Raw genomic sequence first — 20,116 nt, 5'->3', positions numbered from 1 at the left:
CAACAAAAACAGGATGTCCCATCCTGTCATTGTGTTATGGTTGTGCATGTGAACACATAAGCCATTGCATTCATGTATTTTCTCTTTCTTTCTTTGTAATATAATGGTAGTCAGCAGCAACGGTTGTTTGTTTGGCCTACTTTCTCTCTATCTGCTCTCATCATCTGGCTGCGGGGAGGAAAATCCCATGGTTTCCTTTGTGTGTGTGTGTGATAGGTGGGGAAATGGGGTGTCACACCTGAGCCTGATGATAAGTTGCAGTAACTCCCTTAGACACATGCTCTCACACATACACACCCATTCAATCCCCAGGTTAATGACACGGACATAAAAGATATTTGCTGCCCCCCATCCGATTCCCTCAGAGATCATTAGGCGGTGTTGTGCGACCTGATTCATCTTCCCTTCACCAACACGTGTCCACTGGCCCACGGTTCCACCAGATGTATGGCCTGCAGCTACTGTTGGACTGCCATCTCTCACTGTGGGTGTGTGTCTGTGTTTTCTGGCACAAAACCCACCTTTTTCCAGGCTGTTCGGAGGAAAGGAAAATAGGGTCACCGTGACAGTGGTGTGCAGAGGATTCCAGGCTCCACCCACTGCTACCTCCCTCTTTTTGCCCATCCATACATCCACCCTTGCTCTGCTATCCATCTCTGCCCCCTCCGCTTGCCTCCGGCTTCCCTCATTACTTTTTAGGAGTCTGAGAGGAGGAGGATCATGTCAGGGACGGTCCCCCTTTACCTCCTCCACTTCTTCTCTCCCGAGGATTGAGAAAGAGATGTGGAGATGGAGTGTGAAACAGAGAGGAGGATGATGGGGCCTGGCGGGGTGTAAATGGGGTGAGATGACAGACGATGTGGAATGAGGAAATGGAAGGTGGGGGCTGGGTAGGTGGTGGCAATGGAGGGGCTGGATTGTTGAGGCAAGAGACTTTACAGAAGAAGAGGGGATAAGGATGGGGTGGCTGTCGTCATGGAAACAAGTCGCCGTGGAAACAACCCTTTTCCAGACAGACAAACAGACAGTCGGGCAGGCATGCGGGGGCTGACTGCTGAGTGTGTGAAAATGAAAGGGGTATGTGGGTATGAGACAGTGGCAGCCACGCCCACACATGCACATACAGAGACACAATTACCTGCCCCGCTGTAGATAAACCAATAATAAAGGTTGGTAAAACATGTTGGAGTTTTGTAAATTAGCATTTTTCTGGGAAAAATATACGTTTTTGTTTTAATTCCAGATTTCCGCACATGTGAAGTGCATTGGTTGGCAGGAAACTAACAGGAAGTGGAGAAAGTCTGAATTAACCTGGAGTCAGACAATGACAGTGAGATAAGTGTTAAGAAGAAATCAAATCAAATATCCCATTTAGACAGTGTTGCTTTTCAAAGATACTACGATAAAATAATTGTTCAAGGTGAAACATTACCAGATCCACATTCAATCTTATGTAAGTTCTGGGAAGGTGCAGTTGGTCAGCAAAATCTTTAGTATCTGGACTTTTACAATTAATTGATCAACTATGTGGTACTTTATACAAAAGATTCTGTGGCGGTTGTAATTAGTTTTACTCGGGCATGCACCTGAGTTATTATGTTTTGAAACGTTAAAGGGCTCACTCCTCACCATTGTGAAAACAATGGCAACCCCGTCTCAGAGGATGTCTGGCAAACCTCATGAACCGAGGGTGTGCCTTGATAAGACGCATGGATTTGCCATCAGTGCCCACTGCAGCTGTAAAACTGGGTTAATAAGCCAGCAGAGCTGTTTCTGGATAATAGTTTTCCCTAATAATGCTGCTTCTATTAATTTCACTCGACACACTTTGATGTAGGTGAGGTGTGACAAACAGAACAAGGCTGCAAGCTCAAGATTGCTACATAACTATGTTACATAACAAACAATGCTGAGATTGTGTAGGGTTTACTTGTTGAATTATCACTAAAAGCAAGCCATGGTCTATGTATTCACAGAATTACAAAAGTAAAAAAATGAAAATAATACCTGTAGTAAAATGCATACTGCACATGCAGTCATGATCTGAAGTCTCCCACAGTTTTTGCAAGTCATTGATATCTCTGCACCACATAGTGTTAGGATTTCAGCCTATCTTAGGCCTTATCCCTTGAATTTCCTTCTTCCTTTCCTTTGAGGTGGAGCTGTGGGCAGGCTGAACTGCTGCACTGCACTTTCTGGTTCCACTTCACATCCTGTTTCCACCCATTTCACCTGTGCCCACTTACCTCATAAGCTGCTGTTTTATAAGACCCGCTCTGACCATTGTTTGCTGTGAACTAGTGGCCACATGTTACACTGGATTGTATTTCCTGAGTGCTTTCTGGAGAAACTGTTTTTGTATTTACGTACCTACAATTTTCTGCTCCTTGTCAGTTATCTTCTTCATTGTGTTGACAGCTGGAAGCTTGAGTTCTCAGGGGCTCGTGTTCCATGGAGAATCCCTTCATGCACATTGTACATATTGTAAATAAACACCTTAAACAATTTTTTTTTTCATGTCAGTTCCTGTGTCAGCACCTGTGAGTCTATATATTACCCTCCTTTATGACAAATAGTACACTGCAAGCTTAGTCTTTGGTCTTTTTCTTCTAAAAACAATCTATGAAAAACAAACCTTTTCTTACACCCATGTGCACGATAACTTGTCAGCATTTTGATTACATTCACTTGTCAAGTTTTCCATATTGCTCTACTTCCATACAACATTGGGGATGTTTTGCCCAACAGTGGAGAACAGAGAGAGTACATCAGGTGCTCATGGTGTCATTTAGCTTAAAAATAATAGACAAAGTGATGCAGACTATTGGCTACTGTTAGGCTAAAACCACTGAAAGGGCTCTGGGATTCTGTACTCAGGCAGCATTACTGAATTTTTGAGAAAATAATTGTCACCTGATACATATCTTCTTCCTATTTGAACAGGATTAATTTATCCGGGGATGACAGTGAAATTTTAATATTACTTGTCCAAGCTAATAATTTTAATCAAGCCTGGCATGTGCATGTGAATAATTTGTCACTTCCTCTCGAGTAGTAGAGTGAAATTAAAGCTCTTCAGCAAAATGGAAAATCAAGTGATTTAAATCCTTGCAAAAATAATTATTCTGTTTTTGCTCTATGCTCCACCTCTCTGCTGACTGTGATCAAAATTTGGATTAGATTTTTGTCTTGTTATTTTTTATTTTCTTTGTTGGAAACACTCTGCTGAAAGACTGATAATGTTTATATCATCAGGATCCCTGGTGTTATGACCTGGCTCGAGTGGCCACAACAAAAGTGAAACTCACCACATGTAAAAGCTAATTAAGAATAATTTAGTGAATTTAAATGAAAGCAAGTAAAAAAAAAATCCAAATCAAAACTGCATAATTCAAAAGTCAATAAGTTCAGTTTAGTGGTGTATGGTGTGTTTCAGTGAGGAATATAAGTGTAGATGTTATGACAAAACAAAGCTAAACCAAGACTCAAAGGTTGCAGAGTACCCGTGAAAGGTTAGAGTGAAGTTATGATTTAGGTAACCAAGGAACTCACTGCTTATCTGTGTCCAGGTATGCAAAACTATGGGACTTTATCGATGCACACATGATTATACATATGCTATTTTGGGAACAGCATCACTCCTCTCAGGGGTCTACAGTTTTACTACTGCCTAAAAGGTGGTCAGCCATGTCTTGAGGGGGTCCCTGAGAGACAAAGTATAGAAAGTTGCACACCCCCTCACACAATATTCCCTCAAAGCAGTCATCCTTGCTTTCCTTTCTCTGCTTGTGGTTTGACTTGTGGTCTTCTTTGACTTTTGTGTGTTCAGTGCCACCTGTGGAATGGGAGTTTTATTATTTCACATTCATTGTCAATATGTGTGATCATAAATATATGGGCTGCATTCACTCCTCCGCTGGGGAAGCTGGTAGACCCTTGTGTGTCGGTAAAGATGACAAAATTGACATCACACCAGTTTCACAGTAGGCTGCACAATGGAAAAGCTGGTTAGCACTGTTGCCTTGTTTAACCCTTGCATGCATGTTTTTTTGGGGGATACTCCAGTTTCCTCCCACAGTCCAAAAGAATGCATGGTTAGGTTAACTGGCAACTCTAAATTAGCCCTCAGTGTGTGTGAGTGAGAATGATTTTTTGTCTCTGTAATGGCCCCGTGATAAACTGGCAACCTGTTTAGGGTGTACCCCGTCTCACGCATATTGACCACTGGAGACAGGCACCAGTTACTGGTGACTCTGCACAGAACCAAATGGTTATAGAAAGTCCAGGTTTGTGATCAAGGGTACAGTACAGCAGGTATGGAACCACGAGGTCAGTCTAAGTCTCAAGGTGTGCCAACACACCAATCAGCCAGCTGTAGAATGATGATGAATAAAAGCTCTATCTAACCACAAGATGAGGGGTGAATACACTAAAGATTTGTGCCAAATTTAGCTATGATGAAGAGACATTTACATAACTTTGTCGGCATTTCATATATGCCCTATAACCTAAATTGGTTTGTGATGTAAAATGTGAGTTTCAGAATGAAGATTTTGTGCAAATTATTCCAATGACTGTATTGTTATTCAATTCAAATACAATTTTAATATTATGCAATCCAATTTAAGCAAATTAATTTCAGTGCGGTACAGTTACAAATTAATACAATACAGGCAGATTCAGATTTAAATCCATCTATATACATATAGTCTAATTCAATGCAATTATTACCCAATTCAGTGCAGTTTTGAGTCAGTCCAAACTCCAAACTACAAGGACGTATTAATCTTAAGTCCACAAATGTTTGTGTAAGATTGCACACCAGTTCAATAAAGTGTTCCTGAGAAATTTCGAGCTGGCCCAAAGTGGTGAGCAGACAAAGAGGCTGAAGAAACATTGCCATCCACAAAACTCTGCCAGTAGAATAGCTAAAAAGAATGATCAGAACTGAATACTTTTGAATATTGTGACTTTGTATGCTCACTTTCAGTGTATGTGTGTGTGTGTGTGTGTGTGTGTTTTTCCAACAAATATGTGCAATCAGCTTTGATGGCAACATATTTGGCAATGACAAGTCTGCATTCCCACAGCACCATTGTTCGAACTAGCCGCTCAGATTTTTGACATGTCTGTGAAACGTGTCCACATCAACCTCCAAGAAATGCTACTCCATCTGTTGCTCCCATTTATACATCACCTGTTTGTGGTTCCATGTCCAGAGCTGTGTTTCACAGAGCAAATGTCTTTGTTTTTGTCTTTTAACAGTGTGAAAAAGTTTTGAGAGAATCTTTAGGCAGTACTAAAACAGTTGGTAATCTAAAACACTTTTCAAAACCTGAATTACAGTAATGTGAGAAAGGAAGTTTGCGTTCTTTCATTTCTAGGGTTTTATGAATCAGGGCATAAAAAAATATTTGGTCTTTAGCAGGTTTTAAAAATAGTTTTATCTAACCTTAAGTGAAAAAAAAACATACAACAGATTCTATAAACAAAATCAAGGCCAAAATGGAAAAGCTGTGTTTGAAAAGTTAATGTAAATCAACCTTTGCTGAATCCACAAGATGTAAAAGGGAAAGTATCAGCCAGATGATGCTGATCAAATGCACTTGATTAACTAATCATCATCAGTGTAACTACTTTTGTAAAAGCAGGCATTTAGTCAGTTTGCTGGTCTGGAGCATATATTGTAGGTGTGTTAACACAATGCCAAGAAGGAAAGAAATCAGCTACTGTTGGTGACAATCAGTCTGGGAGAGGTTAAATATATTTTCCAAACCATCTGTAGCCCATCGTTCTACAATGAAGAACATCATACACAAATGAGAAACATTTAGGACAGTTGTTAATTTTCCCAGCAAATTTACTTCAAGGTCTGACTGTGTGTTGCTTAAAGAATTTGCAATAAACCTGAAAGTTTTGTTTGAAAGGGTTTCCAGGAGAAAGCCTCTTCTTTCTAAAAATAGTATGGCAGCACGACTTAGGTTTGCAAAGTTGCATCTGAATGAACCTCGAGACTTCCAGAGCATTGTCTTTTGGACCGATGAGACCAAAGTAGAGATGATTGGCCACAAACAATGTTTGATGAAAACCAATACAGCATAGAATCATTAACACCTCATATCATCTGGTGATGGAGGGATGATGATTGGGGATTGTTCTGCAGCTACAGGACCTGGGCTCCGTGCAGTCATTGAGTCGACCATGAACTCCTCTGTAGACCAACGTGTTCTAAAGCCAAATGTGAGGCCATCTGTCTGACTGCTGAAGCTTGGCCAAAATGGAGTCATAAAACAGGACAATGACCCAAACACAGCAGCAAATCTACAACTAAATGGATGAGAAATAATGAAAAAATCAAGGTGTCTCAATGGTTCAGTGAAAGTCCAGACCTTAACCTGATTGAAATGCAGTGGGGGACCTTGAAGCAACATTGTAAAGAAGAGTAGGTCAGAAGTCCACCACAGCAATATGAGAGACTGATAAAATAATACAGAATAGTACTAGTTTAAGTTCTTGCTGCTAAAGGTGGTTCTACAAGCTGTTGAAACATGGAGTGGTCTTTTCACATACAGCTTTTAAACTTTGGCTTCATTTTTGTTTATTAAAGAATTGTGTGTTTGTTGTACACTTGAGGTTAGATGTGAGGTGATCTGTTAAAGACCGGATCACTTTTATTATATCCTGATATATAAAACTCTAAAAGTTGAAACAAGGTAGACTTTTTTTTTCTCCTCATTGACAATGTGATTTTTTTTTTAAAAATCTAGCTTTCATGATATGAAATGTTAGAAGTAACATAAAAAATCAGTGGGAACAAGACATTATAAGGAATCCTGCCTCTCTCTTAGAAAACCTCTGAGTTAGACCATGAGCTATCAGAATGGGTTGTTCTTGCAGAGTGGAGACATTTCATAGAGTGGCAGAGAACACTGATGATGCTATGACTTTCAGTAAAGCCAGTCGATGCCAAATCACAGCCCTCCCACTCCCCACCGCTCACATGCGAGCTGTTGCATCAACATTTCATCATGCAGCTAAAAATAAGAAAGGAGCTCTGTGAAGTCAGGCCGCTTTGACTGGACTGTCACACTGAATCTGCAGCAGAAATGTTTCCGAGACCACCTCTGACGAGCTGTAACAGATCTGCAGCACTGACACGTCAGGATCTGATATGTGTCTGTGTTTGTGTGGACTGATGTCTTGTGTCAATGACGACAACTGATGATTAACCTTTGTGACATGTGGCTGGTTAGACACAAGTTCAACAAGATGTTCTGTTTTATGAGTCAAATACATTTTTCCATATTTAGATATGGAACACTGTCAACTTTTTCCATGGGACATTTAACTACCTGGAGGATACAAATACAAAACTGAAGTTTTCAACTGTTTTTCCACCATCCAGTGTTATGTTCCTTTTTCTTATTTATCAGGGTTAATTGCTACAGTACATAAAGGTAATGTTTGAACCATGTTTGCAAGTTTACTTTTAATAGTGAGTGCAAATACATTCTGTCCATTCACTTTTTATTTCTAACACAAAGTTTCATCAGTGACATATTGGATCCACATGTATTACCCCTCCTGAGACTTCACGCTGGTCCCATCTTTCAGCAAGTCAACACTCATCCACACACAGCACATGGGTCGATGGACTGCCAGCATCACAAAGAGGTCCTCTCATGGCCATTCAGATCCTTTGATCCTTCCCCAATCGTACGTGTGGGATCAGCTCTGACATCAACTCTGACCCAGTGCCAAGCTGCTGGATCGCAATGGCCAGTTGTGGGCCAACTTGCCACAGGAAAGGATACAACAGCTTTACTCCAAACAGAACCACTGCTTGTATCCAGGTCTGAGAGGGTATTGCACACGGTTGACATGGGAACTGCAGTGTACCCATACTGCCAACCTTTGTTAATCATTTGATCTAATATAGTAATCATTACAGAACACTCATGACTTTTCAGCACGTTGCAGATTCAATTTATTTTTGCTTTGTTTGGGTGCCTTATTTTTTCTTTTGTAAGTGAATGAATGGCATGTGGTCATTACCCAACAGAAGGAAAAGTAAGTAGAAAGCGATGCATTGCCTTAATGTAATTTCCAACTTTGGATTATGACTCAAATACTTTGTGGATCTGTATAAAGACTTTATTGTTATACAGTTGTTGAAACTGTGCTCACATAAATTAGCTGACCTCTTGGTTTCTACTTGTCACACAGAAGATGAAGGCCTGCGTGTGGCACAAAACACTGAACTCTTTCCACAGACACATTTCAAAGGGATTATGAGTTTTATAAAAAATAATACTGAAATACTGATAACATCAGTAAGTCTACCTACTGTTGCAGATGTTCATAGTCTGTCTTTACCTGGAGACATTACAACAGGAAGTTAGAACAGGACAAGAAAAGAAAGAGGAGCAAAGTGCATTCAGTTGAGTCAGTTGAGGAAAATGGCAAAAACCAAACAGCCTCATGAGAGAAGTTTCAGTTTTAAAGAAGAAAGGAACCAGATGGCTGACCGACCAAAGCTCAACACCTTCCTGCTCTGAGGTGACCGTGCTAACAGCTGCACCACCAGTGTAAATAATCCAGCTGTAGAGGTGTTGGTATGCTCTTTCCCCCTTCTTTGAATAGAGCCCTGGTTGCAGTTTCCCTTCCTCCAGTCTTTATTCAAAACAGAAATTCTTAATTTTGTCTTCTAAATATTTTATAAAGTTTTAGTAGCAAAGTACAGAGGTGTACTTTCAGAATTCACTAAAATGTATGGCTGCTAAGAATGTCTTACTTAATCAATGTCACCATCTAATTTAAGGTTTAATCTGCTGAAAGGATGTGATATATGGTAGGGTAAGAAATAAAACAATACATTTGTGAATAAAGATATTTATGGGCTCAATTTAGATGTATTGTATTACTTACATGGGAGCACGTCAGAATGCACAAAAAGCAGTCTTTAATGCCTGTTTTCAAAATAAACATGATTTCTCAGCAGTGTAAATAGCAAAACCTTAAATCATTACAACAGCAACAAACAGGACATGTAAATTAAATTCAGACAAAAAAGATGGGTGAATTTATTAGTTTTCCTAAATAAATAGACTAAGTAAATATATTAACAACAAACAGCCCTGAAGTGTTATTTATAGGTGATTCAAATTGTCACTTTTTTCAGCCATGTCTGCCTATTTTCATATTCTATGTGGCACATTTCAATTTTCATACAAAGCAAACTCAAATCATTACCCTTCTGCCATCATGCTTGACAGCTGATACAAGGTATTTGTGCTGATCTGCTGTGTTTGGTTTTCACCAATCATGGTGCGATGCATGGTGGGTAAACATCTCTACTTTGGTATCATCTGTCTAAAAGACATTGTTCCAGAAGTCTTGTAGTTTTGACCACATAATTACTTTGCAAACCAGACTCGTGCTGGGATGACGTTCTTTGATGAAAGAGGTGGTCACATTTGCTGACCAACTTAGAACTAGGTAATCAATACGTTTGAACAACAGTACCTGGTTGCTATTTTCTCTCCTATTCTATGGAAGCAGCAATGGAGGACACCGTTTTTCCACACAATTTTGGTTTCATTTTTGTTTAATAAATAATGCCATGGTGAAAAATGTGGTGTGTTTATGCACGCTTGATGTTAGATTTGAATCATTTTAGAACCTGGTAAAGGCCAGATCATTTTATTTTGCCCTGATATGTCTTCTTCCTTCAGCTGCTCCCTTCTCCAGGGGTTGCCACAGTGAGCAAACTCACACAAACAATTTCGCAATTGTTTTACGCTGGATGCCCTTCCTGCCACAACCTGGGCTTGAACCTGCAGCTTCAGGATTACAGGACTGTGGCACTGTCCACCAAGCTACTGCAGTCCCAAATTAAAGAAAGATGGTATTTCCTTTTTCCATGACTGTAACATACAGTGTTACAATTGTTAGAGCATGTTCAACAACTCATGCAGATCAACAGCCCTCCAACACATTCTCCCAGTGACTCCCAGCATACTCAGACTGTCAAAAACCATCAGTGATGACAAAATCTGACTGTAAGTGGTTGACATTTTGTGAGCGTATGAATGGGGAAGCAGTGCCCATCTATGCTGCAGTGACTGTCCCAGGCGTTCTGCATGTAAAACAGCTTGACTCTGCAGCTGCCAAGTGAACCACGTGACTCCAGAGTGTATCCTCAGGTCACCTCTTCTTTTGACGAGTATCAAATTTTTTTGCCTGTGTCCGTAGTCTCTCTCTTCTCTTTTCTCTGTATGTCTCTGCTGAATTTGCTAAACTGCCCTCTTTGTTTGAGCACAAAATACATCTGCATGTGCCTCTTGATTAATTGTGTTTGACCATGGTACTCAGTGTAAACATTTCCTTATCTCTGTCTGCATCGCTTTTTTTTTCTCCTTCCCCTTCATTTGCTCTGAACCGATCTGAACTCTGCCGTCCCCGTTCCCTCCCCTCCTCTTCCTGCCTCCTCCCTTCTTCCCATCCCACCCTCACCTTCTCTCATCTCCTCACAATGACTCTGCTCCTCCTCCTCCCCCCCCCACACACACAGACACACTTTTTTGCTTCATTAGTCCACCCCCCATTTTTCACTCCCTCGCTGCCTCCACATCCTTTCTTTCTCTCGTTTTGCAAAACATGCGCTGCCTTGTTTTTGTCCCCTCCCTCCCGTTTATCCTCCTCTTTTTATCCCCAGACATATGGCGTTGAACATGCGGGTTGAAAAGAGGTGAAGAAGCAGAGTTTGAGATGAGCAGAGGTGACATGCATGGAGGGGAATGAGAGAGATGGGCCTAGAAAGAGGCGGTGGGAAGGGGCAATTGGCGTGAGAGCACTTAATGAACTGTATATGTGTTCAAGAGAGAAGGAGGAAGACATTGGGGGTGGAGGAATAGGAATAGTTTACTTTGCAGAAGCACCGTCTGGATCCACTCAGAGCAGCTCCCTAGAGGCTGACCAAGGCTGCGTTCTCTCTGCCTCTTCCTGAATGTTTAGTGCTGATAAACTTTCTGCTTCCAAAACAAAGCTTTGGTGAGATAAGGCTTCTGCTAAAATCATCAGCGGGTTCTCGGTCTCTCTTTTCTTTCCTGCCCTTCTTCATTTTCTATTTCTCCAGCTGACGGGGATTAAGTGGCTGGTGAAACTGTACAAGCACACGTTCCCTTATCGCTGTCTCTGCATTAACAGTGAAAATATGCATATGCGCGCTGCACATTTCCAAGTATGTGTGTGCATATTTATACATGCCTGACAGCGCTGTGTTTTCACCAGCGTTATATGAGTCAGAGGCACTAGGTCAAGGCTGATCTGCACACTCAGCACATTTTCATGACTGTGTATCAGTGACAGATTATGTGTTTGTGCATGTGTGAACTCTGCGCTCTGCTGGTGTATTTATATCCCATTATATATGCCTGCTTACACTGTGTGTCTTTGATTATGAATCTTTTTCGCTCTGTGTGAAAATCTTTTTTGTATTTGTCAGTTTATTTTTACCCACTCTGGCTCTTTGTGTCTTGAGGGTTTTTAACAGCTCTCAGATGTCTAGGGTGTAGTGATTTCTAGCAGCTTAAAGATTTCACCTTCTTCTTCGAAACTATGGTCGCTGCAAAAAAGACTAATAATTTGTCAGTATTTGATTTTGCCCCATCTGGGCCACAGAAAACAATGATGCAACATGACATAAGTGACCCAGGGTGCATTTGCTGTTTTAAAGTAATTCTACTTAAGTGAAAACATAATTACAGGTGCCAATACATAAGAAGTTTGTGTTTCTGTCTGTCTGTCTTCTTAAGAATACAATCAGGGAGTAGGTAACACAGGAAACACAAAGAGCAAAGCTATTCAAGAATAAATATTAACATGAAAACTTCAAGAACTTACTTAACACAGGCATCACATAAAAAAATCAAGTAAAGAGCAAGAAAATGACACAAAATACCCAAATCCTAACGTAAACTTTAAAATGCTGAAACTAAAGTTTATCTTTCACAATCTTTAACTTTACCAAGGCTAGCTTTATACTACTTGACTTTATCAAAACTAAGCCTACACAAGTAATGTTGGAACAAATTTAAAGCACCTACAGTGGAAATACTTGTTAGGCTGAGTGGAGCGTACCATAACTGTCAAGACAAAATAACATTTGGTGAAGTTTCTTTACCATTTTCTGCCAGGTTGTTATGGAGAATAAATGTTTGATCAGATTCTGATCCCCTATTAACTGATACAACTCTCTAGCTCTGTTGACAACAGTGTTGAATGTGTGAAACTCCCACTTGATATCGTTGCAGCAGATGTTTTTTGATGTCTCACTGTGACAAAATAATTCGTCTCAGTCCCATGGTTTGTCGGTTCAATAGTTTGTTTAAATAGAAATTTTTAAAAATCCCTAAGCTGGGTTGTTTTTCTGTCTCACTGCTTTTGCAACAACAATAATAACATGATGTATTTGATGTAACCATTTATCTCTACAAATCTCTGTTCCAGAAAAGTTTGGTGAAAAATGCAACAAAAAAAATTAATCTTTCATTTTTAATTCTTTGAACCTTTAACAGGCACAAATACAAAGAAAAGGATTAACATTATTTAACAGGCTGTATTTTTTTTAAAAGCATTTCAAAAGTAAAGGCTAATTCCAGCAGTGTTATATATATATATATATATATATATATATATATATATATATATATATATATATATATATATATATATATATTTAAAATCCATTGAAAGAAACTTTTGAGTAACACTGTTTAAATCTTTGGAAACTGCAGATGCTAATTGTTTCAGTTTTACAAGAGAAATGTGTAGTTTCCTGCAAAAACCATTTCCGCTTCACAGCAGTTAATGGTTGTCATCATTTGATTCTACTTTTTTTTTTTTTGATGAGCCCTATTGTTTTTTTAATATTGGAGACAGGTTTGGACTCCAGCACACACTGCCAGCTGCACTGTTGTACATGGTACAGAACAAAATCTGGCCTTGTTCTGCGGACGTTACCATGAACCTCCTGGATAGAAATGTCTCAATGATTTTGTACTAGGAATTCTGACACGCACTTCTGTATCAAAAGTCATTTTGCACAAATGCATGCTGTTCTTGTCATTGATACTGACACAGTTTAGACTGCAGAAACTGCAAGCCACAGCTGATTCCCTGCAGGATACAGTAACTGTGTGCGCTGTAGCTTCAGTACAAGAATTTACCTACAGCAACACAAACATTTTATTGAGCAAATAGTGACAAAGTAAATAATAGTTTTGATTGAAACTATTATTTACTTTGTCACTATTTGCTCAATCAAATCAAATGTAAAGAGGTATAGAAAAAGAAAAAAAGTAATAAAGCATTCCCTGCTCTGAGTAGCCTTAGTTTCACTCCTCCATTAGAATTCCTCACTTAATCTTCAAACTAAAATTGCTCCGATGAGCTCTAATGTGTCTAAGATACTAATTTTTCACGAGTACGCACAACACAACCTCAAGTAACAAAAAAACTGAAGCATTCCTGTAAGAAAAAAGTGTGAAAAACTAAAACAATGCAAATGTCAGTTCTCTAGGCAAACTTTTGTTAATGTGCAGAATTTCTCATACTTCATATAGCAATTTGCAAGTGCTGGGTAGAATATGTTTTAAGCTTTATCCAATTTGTTATAAATAAAGAACAGCTGAGACTCAGACCTGGTTTGACCCTTTGACAATAAATTCAACTTGAATGCATTTTTGTACCTCACCACCCACACAAATAAAGGTTTACACTATAAGGTCTTATAGAGTCTTAAGCCTCCTGAGCACCAATTAACAGCTGCCAACATGGCTAACAATCCCTTTACCAAAACCTAATGAAAGCCTTTGCACCTCCTAAGTGTCTTTCCAACCGTGTAACAAGCTCTCTTCATTATCAGACCGCTACAGTAAGATAATGGCATGCTAATTATATGAGGACAGTGATGCGGTCCAAAGGTACTGATAACTAGATTTGTCAATGTATCAAAGTGATGTTGATCATTATAAACTTAATTTTTCAACATTCCCTTTACCTCATCCCTTTAAAACAAACTAATAAGGAGCAATTATTGTCTTCTATTTCTTTTATGTGACTTTCCATGAATCGAAATGTTGGCTTTTGTCTAAAAATATCTGCAATGAAAAACCCAACACATGGATTTTGTCTTAACACCAAACTGCATGCAATCAGAGGATGTTGCTTGTGTTGATGGTATGCTTTAATCACAGTGGTCTGATATGTGACCACAAAATTTTCAAGCGGCACAATGTAATCTGTTTTTAAGTCAAACCACAAAAAAGAAGTCATTCCTTTTCTTTGATTAAAGCCAGCACCTACAGAAGGTGTACGTGGGTTTCTTTTCAGTGTTGCATTGGCTATGATCACTGTTTTACTCCATGGCATTGTTGGGTCATAATTTAGAGTGAGTTGAGGTCTGTTGGGGAAGCAGGAAGAAGCGTCTTAGACTCTAAATAAAGGAAGTGACGTTAAGCCCTTCAGTGTGACAGGATGTCAACAGGACATGCTGCACCATCATAACATCACTTTCTCTTTTTAGAGACTTCATTGTTGTCTGTCTCTGTTTTCCTGTCTTACTGTCTTTGAACACTGATACGTTTAGCATTCTTGTATCCTTAGGCCTCCCGCACACTGTATGACAAACCTGTCATGTCCTATTAGAACATGTCTGGATCACAGCCAATTTGGTAAAAGTCCTTCAGCATTTAGACAATTGTGATGCTGCTTTGATCTTCCCAAAATAGGGTTTTCCCTGTTATTTTCCACATCCCTGAGACACCCTCTTGAGACCTCAACACACTCTTTCTGTCCATCCTGTATGACTCTCAGACTGCATCAGGATGCAGCCATGTGCTAGAAGATCAATCCATGCTAGCATGATGCTATTGCCACGAGTATCACATCTGCAATAGGATGTTTTTATGATCTTGTCACAATTACAGTGATTGCAGGAGGCCACTTCTGTCCACTTCCCTTTAAATTGGTAAATGGTCCACACTTATATAGTGACATTTTAACCTCTAGGTCCTATAAAGTCCTTTATGATGTGTCTTATTCTCATGCAGTATTGCATATTATGCACTCTATAGACAGCATTTTTATGTTCTCAGTAATACACCAATAGGCATATTTTGGCAATGAGGGTTCAATCTCTAGTCCAATGATATGTTGTTTGCTCCAAGATCAGTGTATCAAACCCCAAAGGTGACCTTGCAAGTAATAAGGAAGCACAAAAATGTAACAATGTTTTAAAGCATGTGAAAAATAAGCTACAAGAGTTAACATGTCTGTTGGTGAATAACCTGCTGCAGCCTGGCTGCTCGTCAAATTAACTAATTAGCATCAATCTGCCAGACTTCCATTACTTTATGAGAGCAGAAGTAATATTCAGTACAATAAACCTATTTTTTTAGAACTTCAACTGAATTTAGCTGTGTTTATTCTGTACTCTTTTTGTGTAGGTCTTAAAACAGTTTATTAAATGGCCTGGTGACTTGGGTGGTTTAGCTGGTACTGACCTTAAGTAAAATTTTAATGCTTGTGATTAAATTAAGATTGCAACCCTGATCTTCAAAACATGAAAAGCCTCGATTTTAAATTTAAATGTAATAGTCATTACAGCAATATTTGATAATATTTAGACAGCAATAGTAATAGCATCTGGATTTTTTATAACAAAAGCAATTAGATCATGTGATATATTTAGAAAAGTTTTGACTCATTTTTTATTTTAAATTGCAAAACTGTATAATTTTGCTCAAAGTTATAGTATAATCATAATCTCATACTGGGCTATGCTTAAGTTTCACCCAGTGCAACAAGTAAAACCAATGCTAGAAATATCAACTCAATAAAGAGAGACAGTTTGGTTAAAAGAGCCCATGCTGCCTGTACATATCCACGACCTGAGTCATGAGATTACACCGTCAGTGGAGGAAACTACACATCCACCCGTCTCCCCTGCTCAACCATGAAAGAAATTATAGTATGAGGGCAACAGTAAAATGGGCAGAACCCCCCCCCAAATTTAGGCATTTTGGAAAGCGTGGCCAGCCCAGTTGTAACAAAAGCAATGACTCAAGTTTGACAAGAGAGCCAATGCCAAAGTTTGTAGCAGTGCGTCTGACAGAAAAGGCACTCCTTACTGCTTTAATAGTTAAAGATTTCTAACTTACATCATCATCAGACAGGGAGTATAAAACCCCACAGCAGCTACTGTCCTTCTGCTTGCTGCAATTTACACAACCATACATGGTATTTTCTTTGACACACTAATCTGCTGAGCTCTAATCAGATTTCTGCTAATGCTGCTGAATTGCTCTTAAGGGAACATCTTGTTGTTTGTGAGCGAGGCAGGTTTAGACTGATGTACCGGTTTGTGGATTTGTCAAACTGAGACGTCCAGCTTTGATATGATTAAGGGTGCAGTTCGAAGGCATTTAACTGAATTTGAATCTGGCTCAGAATTTTCTTGGTCACTCAAAAGCCATTTGAATATCAGCAGTGTTTTTTCTTTGTCCAATAACCCCAAAAAACAACTCTAGAAGCCCAATTAAAACTAATAACCTGAGAATAAGACACACAGTGTATGATAAAGTTCACAAAGCTCATTTGTACTCATTTAAAACATGTAGGATGACAGATTTTTTTTATTTTATCTTTTACTATATATACAATGCTTATTTTTAAAATTAATGAATCACATTTTACTCCATACTCTCATTTTTCATCACAAAAGGTCAAAATCCTAATTAACAAGGTAAACATCTGTGCAGCACAAAGTTCTAAAAGAAAAAAAAACATGCCGAGATGTCTGATGTGTAGGTAGTAGATGTTCACAAGAAAGTGTAGCATGTCACTTTCCAGTATTAACCTTAGTTAGGTTTCTGTGTGTTCATGTCCATATGTGTGTAGTGCTTCACCAGCGGTAGTCATAACAGGAGGAATGTGTCACGCACTTCTCCCAAATCTTTTCCTTCAAATGTTACTCCAAACAAACTAAGCGGGGGAAGTTCCCTGCTCTAGCAACAATAAGGATCAACATGTTTATTTGGGCTCTCGTGTGTATGTGCATGTTTGGACTTATGTCGTAACTCCATACCCTGTTCGCTTCCCTTACACGTCTCCTCGGATGTGCATGAGTGTTTACCGTATGTGCATGTGTGTGTGTAGGTGTAATGCAACGAGACAGCTCCATCTGCTCCTTGTAATCGCAGGGATCCTGCAGCCCAGCGAAAAGACACATCCTATTTCCTGTGACATGGCTGTAACTTCCTGTCGAGCAGGTTTCACGACCGCTGGCTCACTTACGCTGTTGATTAGCTGGCCCGTGTGTGTGTGGGAGAAATAAAGAGTTCATAGGATCACTGGTCAGCTTTGCTCCCTCAGGGTTGACAAGTTGATTGCCAAGCCAAGACTGCGATGGTATCTGCCTCCACTCACAGAGAAGATTGGTAACCTTGTGTGTGTGGAGACGGAACTTTGCACCGTAATGAAGACCAAATGTCCTGACAACGAATGACGGCATTTGCCCAGACATCCACACACAGCTAGTTTAGGCTTAAAAGCCTTCACACACCAATTTTCACATATCAGTATGCATTTGTTAAGGATCTGTGTTTACTTATTCACAAAATATAAACATTATGTAGTTAAAAAGCCACATTTTTTTGACAAATTACATTTATATGAATATTTACAACTATGTGGAAAAGAAAGTCCACCTTCTTTCAGTCCTATGGTTTTATGTATCAGGACACAATAAAAAAGGATCTGGTCTATCAGGCTGTTAAATCTTTCAAATGCAACCTTCAGCGTATAACAAATCACAACAAATTCCACATTTTCAGTATTTATTAAACACAACCTAAATCAAAATGGAAACTCTGTGTGTGTTGTACACCATTTTGTTGATTCCATAGGATTTTGGGGGGAAAGCAGCAGCACTTCTGCTGATCAAATGTATTGATTATCTGATCACCATCAGTGTGAGCATCCCTCCAAATGCAGGAGTTTTGGCAGTTTGCTGCTGGAGCATACAGGTGTACATTACCAGAACACCAAGGAGGAAAGTGAATAACAATGACCTCAGAGAAGCAACTGTTGCTGCCCATCAATCTGGGAAGGGTCAAAGGTCATTTCCAAATAATTTGGAATCCGTCCATTTATGGTAAGAAATACTATTCACCAGTAGGAAACATTTAGGACAGCTGCCAATCTTCATGGCAAATTCACCCCAATGAAACTGGGAAAGCCTTTCTACTTCGGTGCATCTGCATATTTCAAAAACAGGACAAAAATCGAATGATTACAAAACAACAATGTGTTAAAGACAATAATAACTTGCAAATAAAAAACAAACTCTTCCACTCACGCATGTTTTTGGTGGTGATCCTCCTGCCTTGGTTTACCATAATTTCATGCAGGCTTACTTTAAATGCATTGTCATATGTTTTAGTTTTGAACAAAAGCAAGTTTTACATTGCCCTCCCCACCCCCACATCTCAACTTAAAAGTGAAATAAAACTCGCTCAGATTGGCATTGATCTCAGGACGGCCCTGACCGTCTTCAACATCCCTGCATCATATCTAAGTGAAGCCCTTAAATCTTAATTTTCAGAGAGCTCAGTCACGGCTTTGTTAACGCAGTTCCTTTGTGGCTGAGATAAAAAATAACTTGTTTGATTTTTACACAGCGTAAAACAGAAATGATATGCTGAGAAACAGCCCAAGCTTGGAGAATTATTGGAACAAAATGAGGGGGAGGTACTTTATTAAATAAATTGTTTCAAACACTCTTGTTAAGTAATGTACAGTATATAGCTGATGTGTTTAGTAGCGATTCCAGCTAGAACTAATCCAGACAAGTTTTAAGCTGATTACTTGATGTCTTCCTTTCCATTTTTTTTTCTTTGAACAAAGTAAAGAAATCTAAGAAATACCAGGACTAACTTCTTAACAACTAATTCACTTTTTACTGCTGACAGCTGGCGTTAACACTGCTGAAGCAGTGTACACTAAGCCAACAAACATTTAATTTGACAGGTGTTTTGGCTTGTTTTTAAAGGCAACAACACCTGCAACAAAATGCCAGCAATGAAAAATATCATTTAACTTTCATGTTCATCATTTGAACACAAAGCAAGTCTTTTTTTTTGGACATGTGTTGGATACTATAATATTTTACATGTGTCAATGTTCACGTCCAAACAAGCTTTTAGAGAAGGTTAAAATTTTATTTGCTATTCGTTGCATTGTCTTCTGAGGTTTATTTTTGTTGCAACAGACATTTGTTTTCCTCTGCAAAGCTACTCCAGAGTTCATACGTTCTACATTATTTCCTTCACATTTAGTTGGACTTTTTCAGCTGGTTTTATTGTTGATTGAATATTACTGTTGGGATCTGGAGCTGGGGTGGTTTTTTGATTTTTTTTCTCCACCAGAGGCAGGGCAGAGGCTGAGTCTTCCTGGGGGCGTGACCAGGGTACTGGGACTCAGCACACCTGTGGCTCATCCCATCAGCTGTGGAGGAGTATATGAGTGGAGAGCTGCCGACACTTCAGCGCCAGAGCGTTAGCCAGTAATGGTACTTCAGGCCTAAGCTAGATTCCCTTGTGCTTTCTCTGTTGTGACAAACCTAGTGATTCTTTGTGTGTGCCTCCTCCCCAGCTACCCCTCTTCTTCGGATCTCCTGGTCGGCAGTCGTCCCCACACGCCTCCTCCACGGGGTCCGGAACCTACCTGTCCGCCCTCCACAGCAGCCTCTCCACCCGCACCATCTCCCCACCCGGCAAGAACCAGACTCCGGTGATCCGGTACCTTCCTCCCTTTGCTCTGAACACTACCCCTCAAGTAAGAACGGACTTTTCAGCCGCTGCTGACATTTCCGCCATAACCAGAACTCTACTAACCAGTCTTCCTGTGCTGCAGAAATCCAGACGCGCCAGCCACTTACACCTTGGACCTGTCAAAGTGAAAACCCGTACCTTCTCAATAAACTCACTAAACTTTTTCCCGGTTGTCTGTTTAACTCTGCATGTGGGTTCGAAAATTAGAAAACATCATGACA

General features: G+C 39.6%; 1 long non-coding RNA gene across 1 annotated transcript; it reads left to right on the top strand.

The window, feature by feature from the left end:
* Positions 1-19,474: 19,474 nt before the first annotated feature.
* Positions 19,475-20,059, top strand: LOC108238731. The gene is made up of 3 exons (XR_001808686.2): positions 19,475-19,633; positions 19,717-19,899; positions 19,978-20,059. It is a non-coding gene; the product is annotated as an uncharacterized LOC108238731 (long non-coding RNA).
* The last annotated feature ends 57 nt before the right edge of the window (positions 20,060-20,116 follow it).

The sequence above is a fragment of the Kryptolebias marmoratus genome, linkage group LG5 (genome assembly GCF_001649575.2).
Source record: "Kryptolebias marmoratus isolate JLee-2015 linkage group LG5, ASM164957v2, whole genome shotgun sequence".
NCBI classification, from domain to species: domain Eukaryota; kingdom Metazoa; phylum Chordata; class Actinopteri; order Cyprinodontiformes; family Rivulidae; genus Kryptolebias; species Kryptolebias marmoratus.
This window is presented reverse-complemented; position numbering and strand designations above follow the sequence as displayed.